General features: G+C 41.8%; 1 protein-coding gene across 1 annotated transcript in view; it reads left to right on the top strand.

Annotated features, from left to right (window-relative positions):
- zgc:110329 (uncharacterized protein LOC550500 homolog) overlaps positions 1-26,687 on the top strand; it is a 147,103-nt gene that overhangs the window by 116,191 nt on the left and 4,225 nt on the right. The window lies entirely within an intron of this gene.

Raw genomic sequence — 26,687 nt, forward strand, 5'->3', positions numbered from 1 at the left:
AACAGGTATTTAAAGGGAAAGCTGTTAAGAGGGGGAAGCCATTTCACTTGTTCTGCCATTCAAAGAGACCAGGGATGATTAGCAACTCCATAAACCCATCTTTGCCCCACGTCTTTTCATATTTTCAGGAATAAAAACCTATCAGTTTCAAATTTAACATCAACAATTGATCTAGCATCAATTGCTGTTTTGTTACATATGTTTGTACAAGATTCTAGGTTAGTTCATATTAGCCACTAATCTATTCATATTTTTTCTCTTTATTCCCTGAATATGTCCTTTTTATGATCAGTCTGGTTCTGTTCTATACACATCTTACATTTGTCATATCAGAATTTCAGCATGCGATCCTCAATATCTATTTGTTTTGATGATTCTGCCCCTCTTCACTGGAGTCCGAGTCAGCTTCAAGCCTCTGGTGCGGTTGGCTTCTGAATTTGTGGTGCAACTCTCAGGAACTTGACGAGAGTGTACTGGGGTTTATTAGCAAACTACATTCTGAAGCATATGATTCGATTTCACTGTTTTACAAAGGGCATGACACTCCTTGATATATCTAATATGTGGTGGGATCTTCTGAAACTTGTGCGGGATTATGGATTTCCAAATGTAAACTTTAATTATAACTGTCAGAACTCTGTCTTCAAAATTACCCGGCTGAAGCACACAATGGAATTTCAGAATTGTTCTTATGCAGTGGAGCATCTTCAACCACTTTCCAGTCTATTGCTACTCAATGTACTGCAAGCAGCATTCTGAACAAATCTGCTTATCACCCTCTGTGTAGAACCCGTGGGGATTATGTCCCAAAACATATAAAATATGGTAACAGTGATAAAAACCATTTTGCTACACAGCTGAATGAAATGAGTGGATGAAAACTTCTGATTTTTAAAGTAGCGCAAATTGCAAACTAACTTGATGAAATTTGAAGCAACATTTATTGAGGTTGAATGTTCAGTTTGTGCATTTTTTTTATTTCATGTGCCCTCTAACTCACTGAATCACAACCAAATAATGTGAACTGAATGAATCTTCACAAGATTGTGAGAACAATGAATCAGCATTGGATCTAATCAATAGATTGTTTAAAAAATCACAAACATTGAAAGTCTTGAAAGGGACAATACATAAAATATGGAAGACATTCAGTCCTATCAGTTATTGAGTAACTTTACATTCTTCCTTTGAGATCTGAGGATTTCAAAGACATATTCCTCGGCTCACTTATACTGAAAGAACTGTGTGATAGGCAAAAGAATTTTGCATGCCTTAGTAACCTGTAAAGCTCTAAACAAAATGTTAGCATGTCTTTATTCCCTGATGAGTAAAAACTAAAGTGATAGAAATTTCTCATTGAAGAAAGTCTGTACATTACATGGGTGTTATGGTATTGAAAGTTTGAACTGACAGATACAATAGTTCAAATGCCCGTTAATTGGATCAAGGACTCTGTATTGTAAGGTCTGTTATATATTTGTAATAATGGATGGTAGTTCTGTAATATATTATTTCTGATCAAATGTGCAGTCAAAGTGTCCTCCTTGTTTCACAAAGAGTTGCTGTTTCAAAAGGAATGTTTCTGTCTAGGAATAACAAACTTTCAATGATACTTGAACACCTCTTGTCTACGAGTCATGGGGTCATGATGTGGGTCGGGAGTTGAACTGAGGGAGATGAGTTGGTTTGTGCCACCTGCCAAGATATTTAAATTAACAGTTGATTTGGAATATGATTTGCCAGTTTAATTTAGTTTCGAGCTTACAATTTGATGCTGCTGTGGAACGCTTCTTCTGTCTCCCCATGTTCAACAGTTGCTGCATTGAAGCTGTTTATTTTTTAATGAGCATAAGATTTTTAAGCCTCTGGACTTGAACTAACTGCTGTTAGCCAAAAGGTCTCATGCTACCAACCTAGCAACTTGGGAATGTTTTGGAAGTTGAGTGTTTAGGGTTTTATGTGCAATTCAGTCAGGATTGTCTTGAAAATGAAATTACTTTGGTTCTGATTTCTTTGCTGTGCCTTCTCTTCAGACTCAGAAAGCTTACATGCCCTGCAATAAACTGGACCTAGTAACCCCCAGTTTATAACCTCAAGTCCATATCCTGGGGAAATTCTCTTCAAATCATCAGTAATTTGTGCATTTGTAGAGACATCAATCCCAAGTCTTTCTCCAGTTCCTCACCTCATTAACTGAGCTGGGTTGGGCATTCCTGAAAACCGATTTGGAAATGCATCTCAGACCAAAGGTCCATCCTCATGAAAATAAGAGTCTGTTGACAAGATCTTTATTGGAAACCCAAAGTTTTGACTTTGAAACTGGAGAAAGCTCCTTGCAAATGGTGGCACTTAAAAAGAGTTAAGCGATGGGAAAGAACTGAAATTTGATTTGGTCAGAAACTCAGTTGATTTGATGTAAAAATGTTTAACTTACTCCAAATGTATTTCATTCAGCCCTTGCATCTGCATTTTTTTTTAATTTAAAAAGTCTCATTCAGGATCCTCTAGATTTCACTCATGCTGTTTAGGTCTTGAATTTTTCACTGAGCGACAATATTTAAATGAAGGAAATGTTCAAGGTGTTGTTTTTGGTAGATTTTCCATTTAGTTTGGGCCACTGTGGAATAAGTGAATGGTGTTTGGGAAATGCAGATCTATGAGTAGATCTCTATTATTATGTTCCATGTATCATCAGCTTGCAGGAGATGGAAATTTGGTGGGAATTCCTCTTGATGTTTGAGGTTGAAAATGCATGCAAAGCAGTTCCCATTGCACTGGAAACTTTTAGCCCCTAACTTATCACGTAGAAGTGTTCAGGCATATCTGCCAGTATACATCCTAGCAAGCCATCTTTGCAGGAATCAAATCACTAAGTGCACAATGAGAGTTATATCATCGATTTGCAAAAACCTGCAGTTAATTGCCACACTGCCCATTACAGCAAAGACCATCACACTCCTAACTTGTAATTCTCAGGCTCAGTCTACTGTGTGACAACATCAGTCAATCTGATATGTGAAGCAGATCACTGATGTGCTGTGCATTAGGGGTGCACAGTATCCAATCTGATTTGTTGCCCTTGTTTAAGTAATTGAACAAGTGGCAGGCAGCTGTTTGAAAGCAGGTTTTGTGGTCTTAATATTTTTAAAAGGTGATAAACCCAACAGCTCCCAGTAGGAAATTGCAGTAATAGTGTGTGGCTTGCATGGGCAGCTTGAAAATAGCTGTTGAGTGAATGCTGTAAGATCTTAAATATACTACTTTAGTATGCCTTTACAATTTTACTAGATATAGTTGGCAAGGGCAGGTTTCCCAACTGCATTTGTAATTTCTAGCATTTATAGACTGGGAAAACTCTGGCCGGCCCCTTCTGAATGTTAACACTGTTATAGAATGAGGGTTCAAAAGAGACAGACGAATGCATGTTTCCCGAAAGTACTGTCTAAAATTGCACGTACTTTATGGGCATAAACATCCCAGTGATTACTTCGGCTAAAACAAAATGATTTTGAGTCACCTCAAGCCACGGAGAATGTAATTTCTAATGCACCTATTTTATACGGTACATGACATCCAGCCTGCAGTTCTGACTGCCCTTCCAAGGGCAGCACGGCAAGTGCACTGGCATTTTACTAACTGACTGGATGTTGAGCTGTTTCTGATTGAACAGCTTGAAATTTTTCAGAGATTGGAACATGTGCTTTACAGAAAGCTCAGAAATAGTTTAGTCAGCACTTTGTCAAAGTTCTGACTTCAGTCTCAAAAAGAATCACTTTGATAGCTTGCTGCCTTTCTTCAAAATGAATCACTATTGCACTTCACTGCGTTTAAATCAGGTTCCCTGTGATTTTGCAGCTTTGATTCAGTCTATGACAGCTTTTCTATTCACCTATAAACTGGACCATATTGCTTCCTACACCTGAGGTTTGATCCTGAAATGACCTAGATCTGACTCTGGAGGAAACCTATTTCCTAGTCTGAATAATATTATTCTAACATGATACTTTGCTTCTTGTCAGTGAGACAATTCTGTGTCTACCACTTTCTTTTAATTCTACAGACTTCATCCTCTTGACAAGCTCCTTCCATGGCACTTTATTCAATGGGTTCAAAAGTCCATATATGCAACATGTCCCACGCAACCCCAATCATCCTTTACCTCATCAAAGAATTCAGTCAACTTAGACAGAATTCGTCTTTCACAAATTCATGCTGGCTCTCCTTGATTCCTTCCCAAATGGGAATTTATCTGATCCAATAACTTCCTCACCAGCAATGTTAATCTAGTTAGCCTGTAATTTCTTGATTTATCCCTCTCCCTATTCTTAAACTGTGGAATAACATCAGCCATGTTTCTGTCCTCTAGCACATCTCCGACATCCAAGCTATTTAAAGTCTCTGCTACTTTTTCTTGGTTTTCAGTGATGTTCTTTCGGTTGGTGACCCTGCTTCTGAACTTTTGCAATATAAACCTTTCTCATCTGAAGTCGGAACAGGTTTGACACAATTTCCATTAGCCATTTTGTATTAATGTCTTATTTCCATTAGGTTTGAGTGAAATCCCTGGATTTATGACTTTACTCAGCAAAACTGAACTTATTTGCAATGACTTACCACACTTTCATGACTCAGACTACCCACAAATAGTTACAATATGTCTATCTACACATAGGAAGCTCAGTTATCATCACTAATTTTCCAATGTTCTGTGAGTAGTGATGCGACTGGAGCTTGCCAGCATTAAATCTGAGGCAGCTCGTCAGCTAAAGTGGATGTTTCTCTTTCTAAGTTTCATATTTTTCAAAGTTTGTCTTCATCTACACAATAATCTTCGGACTGATACACAGAGGTAGAGCAGACAGAAATAGATTTCTCCTTCATTCGGTATTATGCAGCAAACAGGAGAAAGTCAAATGAAAGTGCCCGCTGTCCAATATTCTTCCTGATCTGGATGTGAGAGGCTGAGTAAGAATGACACAAGCTGACCACTTAATTTGCTGCACAGTTTACAGGGCCATTGACAACAGTGAAGTGCTGGCAGTGACATGTGCTAAAAGAGAGTCGCACAGACTTCCGATCCATTTAAGGCTGACACCAAGTTGGATTTTACAAGTAGCTTGCATCAAAATGGATTACATGTCTGAGCAAAATAAATGGGCCTCACTCCAACAGAGTAATGCTTTGCCAGGCCTGGGATTGCAAGGATCCAACTGGCTTAAGGAACTCATCAGGAGTTTGAAACAGAAAGACTGTTTCTTTTCACCAACACACGACTATTGGAGCCTGTCGATTAAGATAAGCTGGCTTGAGTCATTTCTCAAATGTCTATTTTCCTCACTGTAATATGCAAATAATGTATAATTACTGCATTACAATTAGTGTATTCCATTAACCTACAGCAACAGTTCAGTTTGATGCAGAGACAGCTAATGGTGCTTTGCTACCTCTGTCTTGTGAATTAGCAATGATTAATCAACGTCACTTCTTTAAGTCATATCCGCTTGAAGCATTCCAGCAATGGTTAAATTTAGCATGTGAATTCAGACCCTTGAGGTCAAAGAGGATTTGAGCTGGTTCTGATATGGAGCTGCTGGACGCTAAATATTCCAGTCATGTGTTACATCCGTGTACCTGTGCCAGCTTTTTAAAGAGCTAACCAATTCGTTCCACTCATTTATTTTCCCCACAGGCCTGCAAATCCTTCCCCTTCAAACACTTATCTAATTCCTTTCTTAAAATTTTGGATTAAAATTGTTTCTGCCGTCCTTTTAGACAATTTCACCCTGTGGCACAACTGCAAAGCAATTTACCAAGCTTGTGAGTGGAGAGCATTTTCAATTTTTATTCTTCACAGACAACTAATATCTGATAACATTTGGATATACTTGGTGTAATTTCCAGTCAGAACAATCTGTCAAGGAATGCTTGCGGTCAGATGTTATCTTTTACAGCACTTTTATGAAAACTGTTGAAAAATACAATCTGCAGCAAAATGGGCAAGATTGCCTATATCTTTGGAATACAATTGTGTGTGGAGACTTTGCTTCCACAGGGCAGATTGACTTTATTAATTACTTTGAAGGAACAGCTGAAGGAAAAGCAAAAGAGCAAATGGTTGCTGAAGGAATGTTGAAGACTGCATCTGACATCGAATGGGTAACTCTCTACAGAATTGCAGAACTCAATGCAGTGCGTCAAACAGAATAATGTACAATTGTTGATGGCATCAGTGGTTTTATTACATTTTTTTATTTTTAAACAAATCTCGTTTACTCTGATGCTTAGTCAGCTCATAGGAGTATTTGTATTCTGGTCTCCAGCTGCTGTGTCTCATTGATACCGACTTTGAAATGGTGCTCACCTTGGGCTAAGTGTAATCATGTAAAAGAAGATTTGTTTGGACCTGCTATTTACCAAACGATAAAGCTGTAAACCCAGTGATGAGACACAATCAATTTCTCCAAAACTGCAAGAGCTAAACAAACCTTACATTTATATCACTCCATCACATTGTCAGCACAACCAGTTAATTAATTACATCCAATTGATTACATTTGAAATATATTCACTTCTCAAGAAGCTAAATGGCCCACTTTAGTTCCGAATAGCTCGTTTGGCTGATTGATTGCTCCAATGAAACACTTAGGGATGTTTTCAACCTTAAAGACAGAATGTAAATACCAAGTTTGTGATGACTTTTGTTGTCAATGTTACATTCATTTCAACTCTACAGGATTTCAGTTGTCCATACTCCCATCTTAAAGTTTGTGTATTCACTGGAGCTTCAAGAATATGGAAAACAAAGGGCAAAAACATGAGTGGACACATCAGTTTGTTGTGAGTGATGTCCCCATAAACGTTGTTTCTAGCCATTATTAACCAACAATCACCACGTTGACACCATACTTAAGGTGATGTCAACCACTGAAGAATATCAAGTGATCATGTGAAGGCAGCTCAGTTCCAGAATTTCTTGCATTTGGATATAATCTGAACGCTGAACAGAAAGTTATCTTTGTTATGCTCTGCAGGCATGTAATTCTGTCACAGTTTAATGAAAACTATTTGTGTAATCAGTTGTCCAAGATGCCACTGCAGAGTTTGGCTAATCATTCAAATCCTTCAATTTCATTGGTTAGAAAGGTACACTATAGATTACAGGTGACGTGGTGCAATGAAAATAATCTGTACCTCAACGTCGGCAAAACTAAAAAACTGATCATTGACTTCAGAAAGAAAGGAGAAAACACGTCTCCATCTACATCAATGAAACTGAGGTTGAGAGGGCGGAGAGCACCAAGTTCCTTGGAGTGACTAAACCGGCAACCTGTCCTGTATTTCCCATGTAAATGTGACAGTCAAGAAGGCACAACAACGCCTCTTCTTCCTCAGGTGACTCAGGAAATTTTGCATGTCTATAAGGTCCCTCACCAACTTCCACAGATGCATATTGTCCGGTTGCATGGTATGGCAACTGCTCTGCCCAGGACCGTTAAAAAAAGAACTACAGAAGGTGGTGTGTATAGCCCAGACCATCACAGAAGCCAACGTTCCATCCATGGACTGTATTTACATGGTTTGCTGCCATGGAGAAGTGGCCAACATCATCAAAGACCCACCGCACCCTGGTAATGATCTCCTACAACCTCTTCTGTCAGGCAGAAGATACAGGAGCCTGAACACACACACAAGCAGGAACAGCTTCTTTCTGGCAATTATCAGACTGTTGAATGGACTCTCTCGCCTCAAATAATGTAACTTGCAATGTAACCTGTATGCCTCTAAGTCTTTCTGATCTATACATCCTTTGCTTTCTGTTATCTGCCTGTACCGCTCCTAAACAAAGTTTTTCACTGCATTTCGGTACATGTGACAATAAAATCAATCAATCAATCATTCACCAAGTTTCCAAATGCCCTTTGACATGGAGGGGCCATCATTAAAATTTTAGATTTTTCTCCCACTCTCTCTGACAGATATCTTCAGATTTTTCATAGAATGATAGAGCACACCTGGCCATCCATCCAGTGTGCCTGTGCTGGCTCTTTAATAGAACTATCTAATTATTCCACTCTCAGCTCTTTTGCTGGGTTCTGGTTTAAAGGAAAAAATAACTTCCTTTGCAATTCACATTCCACACTGTCTGTTCCAGGGAGATCTGATAATAGAAGGCTCCTGATTGACCTACCAAGAGCGAAATGGTGGGGTAGTGTCATGGCGCTCACTAAAAACTCAAGAACCCCAAGCTGATGATTTAGGGACATAGATTCAAATCCCATCATGGTGACATTTGAGTTCAACCAAAACAAATTGTAAGTTAAAAGCTAGCTAACAATGACCGTGTAAACACACATCTGGTTCACTCTCACCTTTGCAGAAGGAAATCTGCCAACATGTGACCTGAGACCCAAAACAGTGTCTTAATAAACCACTTTCAGTTGCTGCAAAGCTTAACCAACAGAATCAAACTGAATGGACCACACTGCATCAAGCTGCTCAGTGGAAATGACAACAGCATACATAACTGTGTTGACCTTACAAAGTCCTCCTTCCCAACATCTGAATATTTGTGTCAAATTGGAAGAGCTATTCCACGATCTGGCCAAGCAAGAGTCTGACATAGTCCTCCTTACAGAATTGTACCTGACCAACCATGTCCAAAAAAGACCACCATCACTATTCCTTGGTATGCTGTGTCTTGATAGCAGCTTGACCCACCGAACGTGATGACACAGTGGTGTACAGTTGAAAAGGAGTCACCCTGGGAGTCCCCAACATTGACTACAGGCCTCATGAAATCTCATGGCATCAGGTCAAACATAGACAGGGAACCCCTACCGCACACCACCCCACCCCACCCACTCCCCCATGCTCCATGTTAAACGTCACTTGGAGAAAACACTCATGCTGGTAAAGGCACAGAGTGTACTCTGGGTGGAAGACTTCAACGTCAATTACTCATGTTAAAAGATAGCACTCCCCCAGGTTTCTGCACTTGACAAGAAAATAACTCTTTATTGTGAACAAATTGTCTTTACACGAATGCAATTAGAAAGTATGAATGACAAATCTATAACTCTATATTTAAACTCTACCTCTTCTTAAATTCCATCCTTTCACTCAAAGACAGACAAGATGTGGATATGAAGAGTCCAAAAAGAAAAACATCAGGAAATAGTTTAATAGCACCAGTCTGGACCAAAGGATTCAATGAGTTGTTCCATTTCTCTTCCTTTCAATTCATTTTACTTCTTTGCTGTTGACACAAGGTTATTTGCTCACCAATGCTCTCTTGAGGAGAAGTGCTAGAGATTTTTTGATGCTTTTTCTCTGTAGCCTGGATGGTTCTCTACTGGACTAGCCCCACACAAGTCGTGGTCATCTCATCAAGAGCCAATTAGAATGTTGTTGTCAACAGTTTTCCCTCAGTTCAGAATCTGTGCCTCTTTGGTGTCTGCTGTTACTCTCACTGCTCCAGGAAAAACACAACATTGTAGGCAACTCACAATGTGCTCAGTAAAGTGATTGAAGGAATCATCAACAGTGCTGTCAAGCAGCACCTGCAAAGGAATAACCTGCTTCCTGACTCCCAATTTGGGTTCCACCAGGGCTGCTCAACTCCTGACTTCATTACAGCCTTGGTGCAAACATGGACAAAACAGCTGAATTCCAGAGGGCACCTGAGAGTGATTACCATTGACATGAAGGCATTTGTCCCGGTGTGGTGGCAAGGAGCTGAGACAAAACAGGAGTCAATGGGAATCAATGGGAATCAGTGGGAAAGCTCGCCACTGACAGAGTTAGCATAACAATAGACGGTTGTGGTTGTGGGAGGTCAATCGTCTCAAGTCAGGGACATCTCTGTGGGAGTTCCCCAGGGTAGTCACCTAGGCCCAACCATCTTGACTGCTTCATCACTGATCTTCCCTCCATCATAAGGCCAAATGTGAGGATGTTTGCTGATGATTGCACAATGTTCAGCACCATTCACAACTCCTCACAATCTGAAGTAGTCCATGTTCAAATGCTGCAAGACTGGGACAATATCTGATAAGTGGAAATTAACACTTGGAGCATAAAGGTTCCAAAATCTGACCACATTCATCAGGAGATAATTTAATCATCACCCCTTGATATTCAATGCCTTACCGTCTTGGAATTCCCCACTGCTAATGGCCTGGGAGCTTACCATTGACCAGAAACTCACCTGGACTCGCTACATTAACACAGTGGTTACAACAGCAGGTCAGAGGCTAGAAATACTGCAGCAAATAACTAATCTCCTGACTCCCCAAAGCCTGCCCACTAACTACAAGTCACAAGTCAGGAGTGTGATGGAATACTCCCCACTTGCCTGGATTGGTACAGCTCCAGCAACATTCAAGAAGCTTGATGCAATCCAGGACAAAGCAGCCTGCTCGTTTGGTGCCACACCCCACATGCATCCTTCTATACCCATGACCACTTTCACCAAGAAGGACAAGGGCAGCAGATACATAGGAACATTGTCTCTAGCAAGTTCCCCTTCAAGCCACTCACCATCTTAGCTTTGAAATATATCACCATTCCTTCACTGTGACTGGGTAAAAATCCTGGAATTCCCTCACCAAGGGTATTGTGGATCTACTCACAACATGTGGACAAGAGCGGGTCAAGAAGACAGCTCATCATCTCTTTCTCAATGGGACAGAGGGTCGGGCAATAGCCAACAATGCCCATATCCCATTAGTGAATTTAAAAAAACAAAACTGAACTGGACCAGCTATGTAAATATTGTGGCTACCAGAGCTGGTCAGAAAGAAGGGAAATAAGGTGTGTCCAAAATTGCTGATTAAACCAGCAACATTTTTTTGAAGAAATGAAGAAAATCTGAGAGATAGTAGGACCTGCAGATGCTGGAGAATCTGAGTTGACAAGGTGTAGAGCTGGATGAACACAGCAGGCCAAGCAGCATCAGAGGAGCAGGAAGGCTGACGTTTCAAGCCTAGACCCTTCATGAGAAATGGGGTAGGGGAAGGGGGTTCTAAAATAAATAGGGAGAGAGGGGGAGGCGGATAGAAGATGGATAGAGGAGAAGATAGGTGGAGAGGAAACAGACAGGTCAAAGAGGCGGGGATGGAGCCAGTAGAGATGAGTGTAGGTGGGGAGTTAGGGAGGCGATAAGTCAGTCCAGGGAGGACGGACAGGTCAAGGGAGCAGGATGAGGTTAGTACGTAGAAGATGGGAGTGTGGCTTGAGGTGGGAGGAGGCGATAGGTGGGAGGAAGGACAGGTTAGGGAGATGGGGACGAGCTGGGCTGGTTTTGGGATGCGGTAGGGGGAGGGGAGATTTTGAAGCTTGTGAAATCCATATTGATACCATTGGGCTGCAGTGTTCCCAAGCGGAATATGAGTTGCTGTTCCTGCAACCTTCGGGTGGCATCATTGTGGCACTGCAGGAGGCCCAGGATGGACATATCGTCTGAGGAATGGGAGGGGGAGTTGAAATGGTTCGTGACTGGGAGGTGCAGTTGTTTATTGCGAACCGAGCGTAGGTGTTCTGCAAAGCGGTCCCCGAGCCTCCGCTTGGTTTCCCTGATGTAGAGGAGGCCACAATGGGTACAGCGGATGCAGTATATCACATTGGCAGGTGAACATCTGCTTGATGTGGAAAGTCTTCTTGGGGCCTGGGATGGGGGTGAGGGAGGAGGTGTGGGGGCAGATGTAGCACTTTCTGCGGTTGCAGGGAAAAGTGCCGGGTGTGGTGGGGCTGGAGGGGAGTGTGGAGCGGACAAGGGAGTCACGGAGAGAGTGGTCCCTCCGGAAAGCAGATAAGGGTGGGGAGGGAAAAATGTCTTTGGTCGTGGGGTCGGATTGCAGATGGCGGAAGTGGCGGAGGATAATGCGTTGGATCCGGAGGTTGGTGGGGTGGTATGTGAGGACGAGGGGGATTCTTTATTGGTTGTTATTGCGGGGACGGGGTGTGAGGGATGAGTTGCGGGAAATGCGGGAGACACGGTGGAGGGCGTTCTCGACCACTGAGGCGGGTAAGTTGCGGTCCTTGAAAAACAAGGACATCTGAGATGTACGGGAGTGGAATGCCTCATCCTGGGAGCAGATGCGGCGGAGGCGAAGGAATTGGGAATAGGGGATGGCATTTTTGCAGGAAGGTGGGTGGGAGGAGGTGTATTCTAGGTAGCTGTGGGAGTCGGTGGGCTTGAAATGGATATCAGTTTCTAGGTGGTTGCCCGAGATGGAGACAGAGAGGTCCAGGAAGGAGAGAGAGGTATTAGAGATGGTCCAGGTGAACTTAAGGTTGGGGTGGAAGGTGTTGGTGAAGTGGATGAACTGTTCGAGCTCCTCGTGGGAGCACGAGGCAGCGCTGATACAGTCACCAATGTAACAGAGGAAAAGGTGGGGTTTGGGGCCAGTGTAGGTACGGAAGAGGGATTGTTCCACATAACCTACAAAGAGGCAAGCATAGCTTGGGCCCATGCGGGTACCCATGGCTACCCCTTTTGTCTGTAGGAAATGGGAGGAATTGAAAGAGAAGTTGTTGAGGGTGAGGACGAGTTCGGCTAAGCGGATGAGGGTGTCAGTGGAGGGGGATTGGTCGGGCCTGCGGGACAGGAAGAAGTGGAGGGCCTTTAGGCCATCTGTACAGGGAATGCAGGTGTAAAGGGATTGGACGTCCATGGTAAAGATGAGGTGTTGGGGTCCGGGGAATTGGAAGTTCTGGAGGAGGTGGAGGGCGTGGGTGGTGTCACGGACGTAAGTAGGGAGTTCCTGGACCAAGGGGGAGAAAATGGAGTCCACATAGTTGGAGACAAGTTTGGTGGGGCAGGAGCAGGTGGAGACAATGGGTCGACCAGGGCATTCAGGTTTGTGGATTTTGGGAAGGAGATAGAAGCGGGCGGTGGGGGGTTGGGGAACGATGAGGTTGGAGGCCGTGGGTGGGAGATCACCTGAGGTGATGAGGTTGTGGATGGTTTGGGAGATGATGGTTTGGTTTGCAGAAAAGCTGAGATTGGTTTTCTTCCTAAACCTCAGCTACAACTCATCTTCTGGAAAGCAACTCTTTGGTTCTTCCCAGAAACAGCATCCATACATTGTACTTCACCTCTGATGTGAAAATTCAGAAGAAGCTGAGACAGACTATTCAGTTAATAGGTTCTTGTTCAGCTGTGAAAATCATTAAATCTGAGATAACAGCACAGGCTAATCATTAATCATAGTATACTTTTGACAGGATAAAGGTTTTTCTTCATTCCCACCAAGATGTCTTTAAAGAGATTCTGTTGACTTTTCGAGAGTGGGTCAAGCTGATGTCATCATTTGTTGGTTGTGCAAAGACCAGAAAGTAACTATGTTCAGTGTTACAAACAGCTCGCTTCAAATATCCTTGTTCTCATCTATCACTTTCATTCCCCTTAAATGTCAAATTCATCTGGCATTGACATTCAGCATGTCACAGTCTGAAATGTTCAAAACTTCTCCCACAACTTGTGTGTCCCTGCAGGCTGACTTCTCTCTTTTAAGGTTAACCCCTCCTTTCCTGGAGAGAACTGGTGTCTGCATATATAAGAACCAGGAGCAGGAGTAGGCCACCTGGCCCTTCGAGCCTGCTCTGCCATTCAATAAGATCATGGCTGATCTTTTCATGGCCTCAGTCCCACTTACCCACCCTCTCACCATAACCCTTAATTCCTTTACTGTTCAAAAATTTACCTATCTTAGCTTCAAAAACATTCAATGAGGAAGCCTCAACAACTTCACTTGGCAGGGAATTCCACAGATTCACAACCCTTTGGGTGAAGACGTTCCTCCTCAATTCAGTCCTAAATCTGGACCCCTTTTTTTGAGGCTATACCCTCTTGTTCTAGTTTCACCCGCCAGTGGAAACGACCTCCCTGCTTCTATCTTATCTATTCCCTTCATAGTTTTATATGTTTCTATAAGATCCCCCTCCGACTCCTCATTCTTCTAAAATCCCATGAATATAATCCCAGTCTATTCATCTTCTCCTCAGAGGCCAACCATCTCATCTCTGGAATAACCTAGTGAATCTCCTCTGTGTCCCCTCCAGTGCCAGTACATCCTTTCTCAACTAAGGAGACCAAAACTGCACACAGTACACCAGATGTGGCCTCACCAACATGCTATGTAGCTGCAACATAAGCTCCCTGCTTTTAAACTCAATCCCTCGAGCAATGAAGGACAGAATTCCATTTGCCTTCTTAATTACCTGTTGCATCTACAAACCAACCTTCTGCGATTCATGCACAAGGACACCCAGCTCCCTCTGCACAGCAGCATGCTGCAATTTTTTACTGGTCAAATAATAGTCTTTTTTACTGTTATTCCTACCAAAATAGATGACTTCACATTTATCAGCATTGAATTCCATCTGCCAGACCTTTGCCCACTCACTTAAACTGTCTGTACGCCTCTGCAAACTTTCAGAGTCCTTTCCACACTTTGCTCTACTATTCATCTTTGTGTCATCCACAGACTTTGGCACACTACACACAGTCTCCAACTCCAAATCATCTATGTAAATTATAAACAATTGTGATCCCAGCAGTGATCCTTGAGGCACACCACTAGTCAGTGTTCACCAACTAGAAAAGCACTCATTTTTCCCCACTCTTTGCTTCTTGTTAGTTAACCAATCCTCGATCCAGGCTAATACATTGACTGTAACACTGTGTACCTTTATCTTATGTAACAGCCTTTTGTGTGGCACCTTGTCAAATGCCACACATCAGCCTAATTGCAGGACCTGACCCAGGTTTGTTCACTATAGACAGAGAATCACATCACGCTATTCCTCCACATGAAGGATCACAACCCAACTCTGCCCTTACCCATGTCCAGTCTGAGGCTCATGGCATAGTCTTTTTAAAATGTAAAACTCATTCAAGGGATGTGGATATTGTTGGTGATATTATTGATATTATTGTCCACACCTCGTGGTGATCATTCATGATTCTTCCTGTCTAGATCGGAAAGAGAAAAATGTGCATTTCTAGAGAATTGTTCACAATCTCAGGATGGTTCAAAGTGTTTTCCAACTAAAGAAGCACTCTATAACATGTTGCTGTTGTAATTCAAGGAGTATCCAAGACAATTGTATTTGCCTTTCTTGCCTCTGTGGTTGAGATTAGCCTTAGCTTGACATGATCGCAATTGTTGTATCTCTGTTGCACACCACTTGATCACATAGGACTGTGTGAATCTTCATAAAAACCAAAAGAACTGCGGATGCTGTAAATCAGGAACAAAAACAACGTTGCTGGAAAAGCTCAGCAGGTCTGGCAGCACCTGTGGAGGAGAAAACAGAGTTAACGTTTCGGGTCCGGTGACCCTTCCTCAGGGTGTCTGTGTGTGAATCTTCAACCTTGTCCATACAGAGACAGAATGCATTACATTCTTTTCAGTCAGTGCTTTGAGTTCAAGGCTTTTACCAAACGATTACATCAAAAGTGAAAGTGCTATACATTTTGACACCAACGCATTGTTGATCAATTCAGGAACAGTACAGGTTTGATTTCACGAACCCAGCAGTGTCAAGTCAGTATGAAGAAACTCATTAGGGCTTGGCTGAAAATATTAATTTGGGAGGTGGGTATTCCTCAGGTTGTTGGTTGAGGTTTGGGGATTCAGTCTGACTTTTGAAGGTTACACAAATTTGGAAAATTTATACCAACAAAAATATAGAATGCTCTAGGAAGATTATGAGCATGAAACAACAACAGCAAAAGTAACCAATCAATGGCTTCCATTCCAGTCAAGTCAGCGGGAAATTTCACTCATGTTTTAATGTGATAATCCCTGATTCATGACAATCTTTGTGATTCGCTGACTATAAAGAGAACAGTGGTAGAAGCATTCAGAGAATAAGAGATACAGGGTGGGTCTGGCCTTCCTGATCACGAAGGAGCTATCAACTGACTGACTTGGAATTGAGGATGGCTGGAGGGAAGGTGAAAAGAGGATCAGGTAAAACTGTTATTCCCTGCTCGCTATGTCTGTTGGCATTCACATGCCAAAGCTAACAAGTAAACTCAGGTGAGGTACCAGAGGTGCCAGTCAATCTGTGCCAGGATAGAGTCACAGCCATCAGCCAAGAAAGCAGGGGATGGAAACTGATAGCAAACATAAGGGTGTCATGTGGGAATGAAGAATATGAAATCTTAGACACACCGTATTAGTTTCAGTTGTGTCAGTTGTTAAGCATCCAGCTGCTCTGGGGGCATTGAGCCTGGTATTGGTTCACCACCTGGAGCCCAAAACACACACAGGTCAATATTTGTGCCATTTAATGAGACCCTCATGCCGTTTTTGAGCTTAAACCCAAAACAAAAGGAGTTATAATTGGCAACAGTCATACTGCATAATGAGCTCTCTGATGCAATTAAATGGGACAGTTACAGATCACGAATCATGGCCAGTCATATTAATGATATTGGTATGGTTTCAGTAAATAGTTAACAATAAGCCAACTGCTCATTTGAATATTGTTTTGAGAATACTGCTGTGCAGTTCTCCTGTCAGCAGATATTAAATCACCATCTGTTTTCTTGTCATTTATCCATTAAAACAAATGGAACAAAATCAAACTGCTACTTCATATCTTGGAATACATTTCATGGGCTTTGCTTACATTACCTCAATCTGGTCTGATTGATAAGAAATGAAAGAATTGCATTTCTAAAGCATCTTTCCTGACTTTAGGACATCCTAAAGTTACAATGAATGATGTATTTTTAAAATGTAATTATAGTGATTGTAACAAGGTTAGCCAGATGGACTTCACAGAATATGAGTTCCGTAATTGGGGCTGTTAATCTGGTCCAATCAGGGAGCCCTGGCTGACAGATACAAAGAGGAATGTCAGACATCTTGTTCTCTGAGAGCTGGCTCTGAGGGAGCTGGACCAGTATCAAGGACTTTCCACATGTAAATAAAGGGTGACTCTATGGAGTTATTTCAGTAGTCATGGATGCAGTGAAGGAAATCCAGCAGCCAGGTTGAATGCAGTAACATCGTGGCACTATTGAAAGAGGTTTCTTTAGCTGCTGAGTCATGATGCTCTGCAATTCCTTCCAGAAGTCTCTCTATTTCTCCCACTTCCTTTAAAATGCTCATGCAAGCCCGAGCCCATTGATTGTCACACAGCCTTTTGTAAATCAGTGCCAAATTTTGTTTGACAGTGTTGCCGTGCATTACCTTGGGACAGTGTGTGATTTTGAAGGTGCTGGATAGTTATTACTGTTGTTCCCAAGAGTTTATATAGCAGCATGAGTTGAGATCTGAAAGCAAGCCAGCTCATTTTCTGAGGAAGGGTCTAGGCCCGAAACGTCAGCTTTCCTGCACCTCTGATGCTGCTTGGCCTGCTGTGTTCATCCAGCTCTACACCTTGTTATCTCAGATTCTCCAGCATCTGCAGTTCCTACTGTCTCAGCTCATCCAACAGATGGTGCCTCTGGCATACAGCACTGCTTCAATGCTTTACTGGGTCATCAGCCAAAACTTTGTGTCCAGGTTTCTGAAAGAGGTCTTGAACTCTTATGCTTTAGACTCAGTGTTGAGAATGCTTCCACTGAGCTAATGCTGGTCATCCCATGTCCAGTCCAGTTTAGAATTGGGTAGCTAATAATTGTTTCTGAAGCCTGAACAGAAAATGTTTGGTTTTCCAACACTTATCAGATGAATAAAGCATTTTTTCTTCAACTGTGAGCATTATTGAAAAGAGATTGGGAAACAAGCACTTTTGTACACGTACGATGAATTAAATTCTTATGCAGGTTATTTGTTTTGAGATTGTCAACCATTATCAGCCTGAGCAAAAATGTCTCCACTTTCCCAAAAGCTAAATCTAAAGTAACATTCTGCTTCTTCCTAGAAAAAAAGGCCTGAACCATCCCCATTCACCCCCACCTTCCTCCACTTGGCAGAGTTTGTCCTCACTTTAACCAATTCCTCTTTAACTCCTCCTACTTTCTTCAGATCAATGGTGTGGCCAAGGGTACCAGCATGAGCTCCAGTTCTGCCTGTCTCTTTGTGGGATACATGGAACATTCCTTGTTCCAATCCTACGCAGGTACCCACAAGCAATTCTTTCACCAGTATAGTGACGACATTCCCACTCTTGTCCGGAATTGGAAAAGTTTATCAAATTTGCTTCAAACTTCCACCTCACCAGCACCTTCACCTGGTCCATCTCTGCCTCCTTCCTTCCCTTCCTCGACATCTCTGTTTTCATTTCTTGGGATAGATTGGCCACGGATTTCCACTACAAACCAACTGACTCTCACAGTTACCTTGACTATACATCCTCACACCACTGCTTCCTTTAAAGACTCTATTTTGTTTGCATTTATTCACAGGATGTGGGCATCAATAGCCAGGTCAGCATTTCTTGCCCATTTCTCATTGCCCAGAGGGTAGTTAAGTGTCAGCTACATTGTTGTGCATCTGGAGTCACATGTAGGCTACACCAGGTAAGGATTGCAGTTTCCTCCCGTAAAGGTATTAATGATCCAGATGGGTTTTTCCCGAAAATTGACAGTGGTTTCACAGTCATCATTAAACTCCTAATTCCAGATGTTTATTGAGCTCAAATTCTGTCATTTGCCATAGCAGGGTTGGAACCCAGGTCTCCAGAACATTACCAGGGTCTCTGAATTAATGGCCTGGCAATAATACCACCAGGCCAGCACGTCCACCTAATTCCATTCTCCCAGTTCCTCTGTTTTCATTGCATCTGGTCCAATTACGCCAACTTCAACAAGGGGCCTCTGAAATATCCATTATAGGATTTTCACCACCGTGTTTGACAGGGACCTCATCCATGTCCAACCTATCTCCCGCACTTTTGGTCTTCATCACATCTATTCACTCTCGCAAAAGTGAAAGGGTTCTCCTCGTCCTCACCCTAACGTCACACCAGCATCCACATCCAAAAGATCGTTAGCCACCATTTCCGACACTTCCAGCAGGATGCCACAACCAGACACTTATTCCCTTCCCCGCCTTTTCAGCCTTCTGCAGTCGCTCTGGTACACCCTGATCTATTCCTCTACTCCCAACACCTTCCCCCCGTCCCACAGCATTTTCCCCTGCAATTGCAGAAAGTGTAACATCTGCCTGTTTACTTCCACGGTCCTCACTGTCCAAGACCCCAGACATAGCTTCCAGGTGAAGCAGCATTTTACCTGCACTTCATTCGATCTAGTCTACTGTGCTCGCTGATCACAATGTGGGCTCCTCTACATTGGGGAAACAAAGCGTAAACTGGGCAACCACTTTACACAACACCTACATTCTGTCTGCAAAACTGACCCTGAGCTTCCAGTTGCCTGCCACTTCAACACACCACGGTGTTCCCTGGCCAACATCTGTGTCCCAGGCTTGCTGCAGTGCTCCAGAGAAGCCTCATGCAAGCTGGAAGAGCAGCATCTCATTTTCTTCATAGGAACTCTGCAGCCCTCTGGACTCAATATCAAGTTCAATAATTTTAGGGCTTGAGACACATTCTCCTATGTCCTTGTCCTAACCATGAAGGGTCTAGACCCGAAACGTCAGCCTTCCTGCTCCTATGATGCTGCTTGGCCTGCTGTATTCATCCAGCTCTACACCTTGTTGTCTCGGGTTTTCCAGCATCTGCAGTTCCTACTATCTCTCTCCACATATCAGGCCTTGTTATCACATGGTCTGCTATTACACAAACAACCCATTGTCAGCTATTGTCAGCCATTAGCAGCTATTCGTTCTCTAAGGCTGACCTTTACCTATTGCTTTGTCTGTCCAACTGTTTTTCTCTCTCTCTGGGCTTCAGCTCCTCTATTCCCCTCCTTCTATCCCCTTCCCCTACCCCTCTTTTGCATATACACTAACCTTTTCTCAGCAACAATCAGTTCTGAAGAAGGGTCACTGGATCCGAAACATTAACTCTGCTTTCTGTCCACAAATGCTGCCGGACCTGTGGTGTTTTTCCAGCAATTTCAGTCTTTGTTTCTAAAATAATTTTGTGAATCTCTGTGATTCCAAGTTAATTATTGGACTGTCAAACAACTGCTAAGTATATAGCTCAGGGTGACAAGAATTTTTAAATAGTATGCTAATGTAATTTCTCATTTCACTCAATTTGTGCATCAGATCTCATGTCTGAGCATCTAAAATCACAAGACACAAATTGACAATTTGAGAGCTGTGTCTGAAACAGTAGGATAATTTAGACAGGACAAGCTGCAAACATTAGCCCTAACTCTTTATTTAACTATGCTTATTAATATTACCTAATCCTTTCCCAAATGCCCATAACAGTGTGATGTTAAGCCACCATTTCGAACCACTGCAATCTGTGTGGTGAAGTTAATTCTACTGTCCTGTTTGGAATGAAGCTCTCGGGTTTTGCCAAGTGACAGTGAAGGAACTGTGATATAGTTTCAAGTTGGGATAATGTGACTTGGAGGGAACTTGCAGATTTGTCTGACCCAGCCTAGACTTGGCTCCTCAGTCAGTATGATGATGCTGTATCCCTCTTGACAAAACACCCACCCATTCTGTGTTCTTACTCCCATCAGTCCTTTTTCCAAATGATACTCAACATAAAGGAGTGCTGATTTTCAAGCTGAGTGGGTGTAGTGTGGGGTGAGGTTAATCGGTGGTAATCAGCAGAACATTTCCTTGCCCATTTGTGAACTGATGCCATGAGATTTCATGTAATCCAGAGTTAATGTTGAGGGCACCCAGGGCCTAGATTGTCCTAGAGTGCATTGTCATTTTCAGAATCCTTTCTGCTCTCTCGCAAAACTCCCTTGCTGTATCAGTTTCTACTAGATTCTGAGCAGCATACAGCAAGGAGACTTAAGTTGAAGTCACCAAGATATCTTTTGTGATGGTAGCTTACTTGTCTTCATCAGGCTATTTAGGAATTCAACAGAGTAGGTCAGAGCCCTTTCGTCCTGTAAATGAGATAGAATGGGTCTTGAGTTGTAGTGGTATGCTGCGCAGACCAGTAATGTCCCGTGCTTTAATTCTGTACTAGGGTCTGCACACTGATTTCAGTCATTACATTGAGGCATTGCATTGACCTCCAAAGCTGTTGGCTCTGCTCCCTATTCCTGTCCCATGACACCTGCTATACTGCAATCCTGACTATCATGCCCTCTGCCAGCTAGTAACAGACTGGCATTCACTGCCAAGGCTCACCTCTCGTGAGTGGGCACTTTTGTAAGGTACTTTGTTGGATTTGGGTGTGACTGGCAGTGAGCCAGTGGATGCCCACATATGTACATGGTGAAATTTAACCTGATGTTTTATCAGCATGTCCTGAAATCAATAATTCCCAGAAAAACAGCAGTGTTAATTAGAATCTCAACTCTCCATGTGCAGTTAAGGAACACTGTAAATATTTAGAATTGACAAAACGAATTTGGTCTTTGGCAGATAAATGAAGCAAATTAAAAAGTGATGGTTCAGACATAATGGCAATGCAAGCTATACCACATAAATTTGAAATGTGTTTATGGGTGAATGGAATCTGAAGTTAATGAAATCTGCTGAATTATTGAGTTGTTAATAAGGATTTCTTCAGAAGAGCTTTAATCATCATGTACTTTAGTTTTGGTAGTCAAGCTGTCGTTACAGACTGTCCATAAAGGCAGACCAGCAAGCTACTGCCAGTTCCCAGCCACATTCTCTGGCTCTGAGCACTTATAGCTGCAAAATAAGTTAGTAAATGATTCTATTTCTCAACAGATGAGGAAAGTGTAATGTCACAGCCTTTTACAGCTTCTCCTTCTCCCACACATTTCAACATAATCTCCCAGGTTTCTAGACTCTCATCTCAACCTTACTTCTTACTACTACCCACCTCTGCTTCCTACATTGAGGACAGTAATAGTACTTCAATGGATCCGATGTGCAGAGGCCATAAAAAATGCCTTAGAGATAAGAGTTTATTCAAATATGCAGAGGGTAGTGCGTTTATGGAATGAGCTGCCAGAGGAAGTGTTGGAGGCTGGTACAATTACAACATTTAAAAGGTATCTGGACGGGCACATGAATAGGAAGGGTTTACAGGTATATGGGCCAAATGCTGGCAAATGGCACTAGGTTGGACTGGGATGTCTGAGCAGCGCAGATGAGTTGGACTGAAGGATCTGTTTCCCTGTTGTACAAATCTATGACTCTATATATATTTCTGTCAATGTGTTGTGATAGGGAAAAACGTTCAGTGACCAATCAGATTCTGGTGATCTGAGATTGCTTTAAGAATTATTGGGTTCACTAATACTCAATTCCTAGCATTTGTAAGAAGTGCCATCAATTAAATTTTTGCGTTCCTCTCTTGGCTGAAATTGTTTTCCCACTTACACTCCTTGATTTGCAGCAGTAAAATAAGATCTTCCTTCATCAGAGACACATTTTTGTTCAACAATTATGGATTTGCAGTTGAGCCAGGCTTTTTTGTAGATATTATTTCTGCTGAGAGATGAAGACATAATCCCAATCGTCAATGATTGACTTCTCACTCAGTGTTAAAATACATTTAATTATCCTCTGCAACAGTCTCAGGCTGAATCAGACTGGTCACAATCTCAGCATTTTACTTCATCCAAAATTTTGCCTCTGAACTCATATTGTCTCCTTCGGAAAGTTCTCTGAATTCCACCTCCATGAGATCACCCATTTCCACCTCTACACTTGAGCAGATATTGCTCAGATTGTCATCCATGCAATTCCTAACTCTAGCCTCAACTCTACCAATGCTTTCCATCCTGGACTTCCATCTTCCACCCTCCATAATCTTGAATACAACCAAAGCTCTGCCATAATAAAATAAGAACTATGGATGTTGGAAATCTGAAACTACAACAGAAATTACTGGAGAAATTCAGCAGGTCTGGCAGCATCGGTGGAGAAAGTTAACATTTTGAGTCCAATGAAAACTCTTATCCATATTCTAACTAACACGGAGTCCCTAGTGTATCTGTGTGCACAGGTCTATATTGGCATCTGGTCCCCTCAACAACAGGAAGTTTTGGACAAGATAGCAGGAGGTAAAGAATTTAGCAATGGTGAAAGTTGATAAGTGACCAAGTTCAGATGGAATGCAGCCAAGTTGGTGGAAAGAAGCAAAGATAGAAATAGTAAAGTCATTGATCACAATCTTTGAATCAGCATTGATTACAGGAATGGAGAGGGCTGGATGGTTGTTAATGTCATGCCACTATTTAAGGAAAGGGAGACTATAGGCCTTCAGCCAAATATTGGTTGTGGGGAAGTTATTGAAAATCATTATCAGGGACGAAATGAACTTTTCATTTGGAAACATGCTTAATTAAGGAGTTTAGTGTGCAGGCACAGCAAGTGATAAAGAAGGTTGGTGGCGTATTGTGCTTTATTATGACAGGAATTGAACATAAAAATAAGAATGTTATATTTCAGTTATACAGGGCATTAGTGAGACGATATCTTGAACGCTGTGCACAGTTTTGATCTCCTTATTTCAGGAAGCATGTAGATGTATTGGAGGTGGGTCAGGGGAGGTTTATTAGACTGATACCTGGAATAAGTGGGCTGTCTTACCAGGAAAGGTTGGACAGACTGAGTTGATTTGTACTGATCTTATTGATTAGCAGAGCAGGCTCAGAGATCTGTATGTCTTATTTCTGTTGCTAATTCGTATGTTTGAGGCCTGGCAAGGATTTGTTAAAGGCAAGTTCTATCGGACTGATTTGATTGAGTTCTTTAATGAGGTCATGGAGATACTCAAACAAGATAGTGCTGTCGATGGGTGTGCAGATTTTTAGAGGCATTTTACGAAGTGACACACAGGAGGCTTCTTCACAAGGTGAAAACCCATGGAACCAAGGGGAAAGTGGTGGCATCAATACAAAGTTGCATCTTACAAACAAAGAAAGGCAGTGATCTTCCCCAAAGGTCAGTTTTGGCTCTACTGATCTTTTCCAAGTTTTACAAATGGTTTGGACAGAGGTCTATGAAGCAGCATTACAAAGTTTTCATATAAAATAAAGATTGGCAAATTAGCAGACAGTTATAAACTTCAAGAAAGTAAAGCCTGGATGAAATGTGCGCAAGTACAGCGAATTAAATTCAATACAGTGAAACGTGAAGTGGTTGACTTTGCGTGACAAGGACAGTATATTACAGATAGAGTGATTTTGAAAGTGTAAATATGCAGAAAATTATCATCTCAAGAAAAATCTTGAAAGTGACAGCATAAGTTGATGAGGTGTTTCTGGGTTTCATAAAGAGACAAATAGAATGTAAAAGCAAAAAGATAATGCTAGAATTACAAAGGTTACTTGCAGAACCCCAGCTGGAATATTGTAGACAGTTCTGGACATTACTCTGAAGAAAGATATAAATCTTTCAGAAAGGGTGCAGAGAGCATTTACAAGAAGTTTCCAGGGATGTAATGAATAGTTATGATCAAAAAGGTTAGGACAGTTCTGGCTGGAGCAAAGAGTAGGAGGTTCTCACAATGTGGTTTAGATAAATCAGTCGAGAAACGCTTTCCTCTATGGACAAATGAGTCATTATTGAGAAGTTATCAATTTAAAAGTGTAGGAAGGTAAGCTAGACCTATAGAAATATTTTAAAGAAATATTTTCACTCAAGTCAGTTTTCCACTTTGTCAGAATCTGTAATGTTGTGTGAGCTTTGGACACTTCGACCAGTTTGTGTATTTAAAACACTTTATCCAGTCCTCTTGTCAGTGAGGCAGACACAGCAACATAGAAGAGATAACAAGGTATAGAGCTGGATGAACACAGCAGGCCAAGCAGCATCATAGGAGCAGGAAGGCTGACGTTTTGGGGCTAGACCCTGCTCCTGCTGTGTTCATCCAGCTCTACACCTTGGTATCTCAGATTTTCCAGCATCTGCAGTTCCTACTATCTCTCACAGCAACATAGAATTTGGTTTGCGATTCAACTCGATTTCATGCACAAAATATTCTTTATTCGAACACCATGTGAGCATTGCCCAAATTCCTACAGTATTTACTCTCGATCAAGCTCTATCTCTCTGGGAAAGGGTATTAACCACAACGATCCACCTGTATGAGTTGGGCCATTGGAATTTTGTTCCTCTTTGAGATAGAGCTGGCTGTCTTCCACAAAGGGGATCTCACAGAGGTCAGGGTGGATCTTCTCCTGGGTCTTCTTGGGATGCCGCATGGTCTTCTGCCACGCATCTTGCTGCAAGTCTTCCCTGTGAGTCTTTGCCGAGTCTTCACTGAGGGTGCATCTGATGGGCTAGCATCCAGATATGTATTCTTATCTGTTCCAGAATGTTCAGTGGCCTTTGGCCAATGGGATCATGAACTGGATTCAAATCATCCAATGGGGTTGCACCCTCACTCTTCACTGTTGCCATAGCGGGAGGTATAAAGTGCACATACTCAGGCAGTCAAGATGCCAGAATGTCTGATCGACATTTATCCAATACACAGCCCTCGGGCTAGTGTAGCTGGTTTCACTTGAACCTTCATCACCTCTTTTATCTTGGTTTCCATTGTTCTCTGTAGCCAATAGCTGCTGGCTGCTGTTTAATTTAATTTGGCCAATTTTCTGTCAGGCCTAATTTCTCTGGCTGTTAGTCAATTTAGAACATCCAATTTTGGTCCCATGGTTGCTTGACCTCAATATTGAAAAGGCAGTGGAAGTTGACTGCTAAATTATTTTAAAAGTGAATTGGACAGCGACTTGAAGTTAAAAAGCTTAAAGGAGTAAAATCGAAAAGTTGGTTTGGGATAAACTACAAAGAATCATTCAAAAAATCAACATGGGCACAATGGTCTAAAAGGCCTCCTTCATTTGTATGTTTCTACGCTTCTGTAGATCAAACCACTTTGCAATTTATTGCCGTCTTAACTTCAGATTAACTCTGCGTCAAGTGCAGATGTCAAGTCTAAAATTGTAATCTCCTGTAGCTACATGAGAGTCCTCCAGTTATCTCTGGCCATTGTTTACCAATGTTTCAGTCAAAAGTGCCAATAATGAACATGATGATATGACTAAACTTCAATCATAAAAACTTTGAGTAACTCTTTATTATCCTTTCTTTGTACTTTTCCTCGTTGTTTAACAAGAATTGCACTGACTTAATTAAAAAGGAGCCTGATTCATGACATGCTTACCATCTCCACCATATACTTTAGTAAGCTGAGCCTCTGCGTGCATTTACTGAAATCAATGTTGGTGGTTTCTCATTGTTATTCAATTAAATAGTTTCATACTGATTTCTTTGTGTGCTCATCACATCATTGCTCATAAATATATCTCACTGGAATTGAAAAGTTTTGCAGTGTTTTAATAAAAGAGAAGAGGAATTCACATGTTGTAATTGCAGTAAGATAGAAAACTTCACAGGATTTCATAAGAGATGAAGACTTAATAAGACAAGGTCATGAATGTTGGTAAGGTTAATCCTGAGAGTGGAACATATTGTACTTTCCACCTTTCCCCATTTAGAATTCTATCTATTAAAAGTGATTCAGTAATATTACCAAGTCATGATTATTTCCTCTCTATATGTCATTTGGATTGTAGTCTGATTGACGATGAATTAGCACTTTTTCTTGTCTCACGTTATTTATAAATGCACATATCTGCAAACTTGAAAATATGTTCACTAACTGGGCTGGGATAGTGAACAGTGTATGTTTGA

The sequence above is a fragment of the Rhincodon typus genome, chromosome 40 (genome assembly GCF_021869965.1).
Source record: "Rhincodon typus isolate 14 chromosome 40, sRhiTyp1.1, whole genome shotgun sequence".
Lineage (NCBI taxonomy): Eukaryota > Metazoa > Chordata > Chondrichthyes > Orectolobiformes > Rhincodontidae > Rhincodon > Rhincodon typus.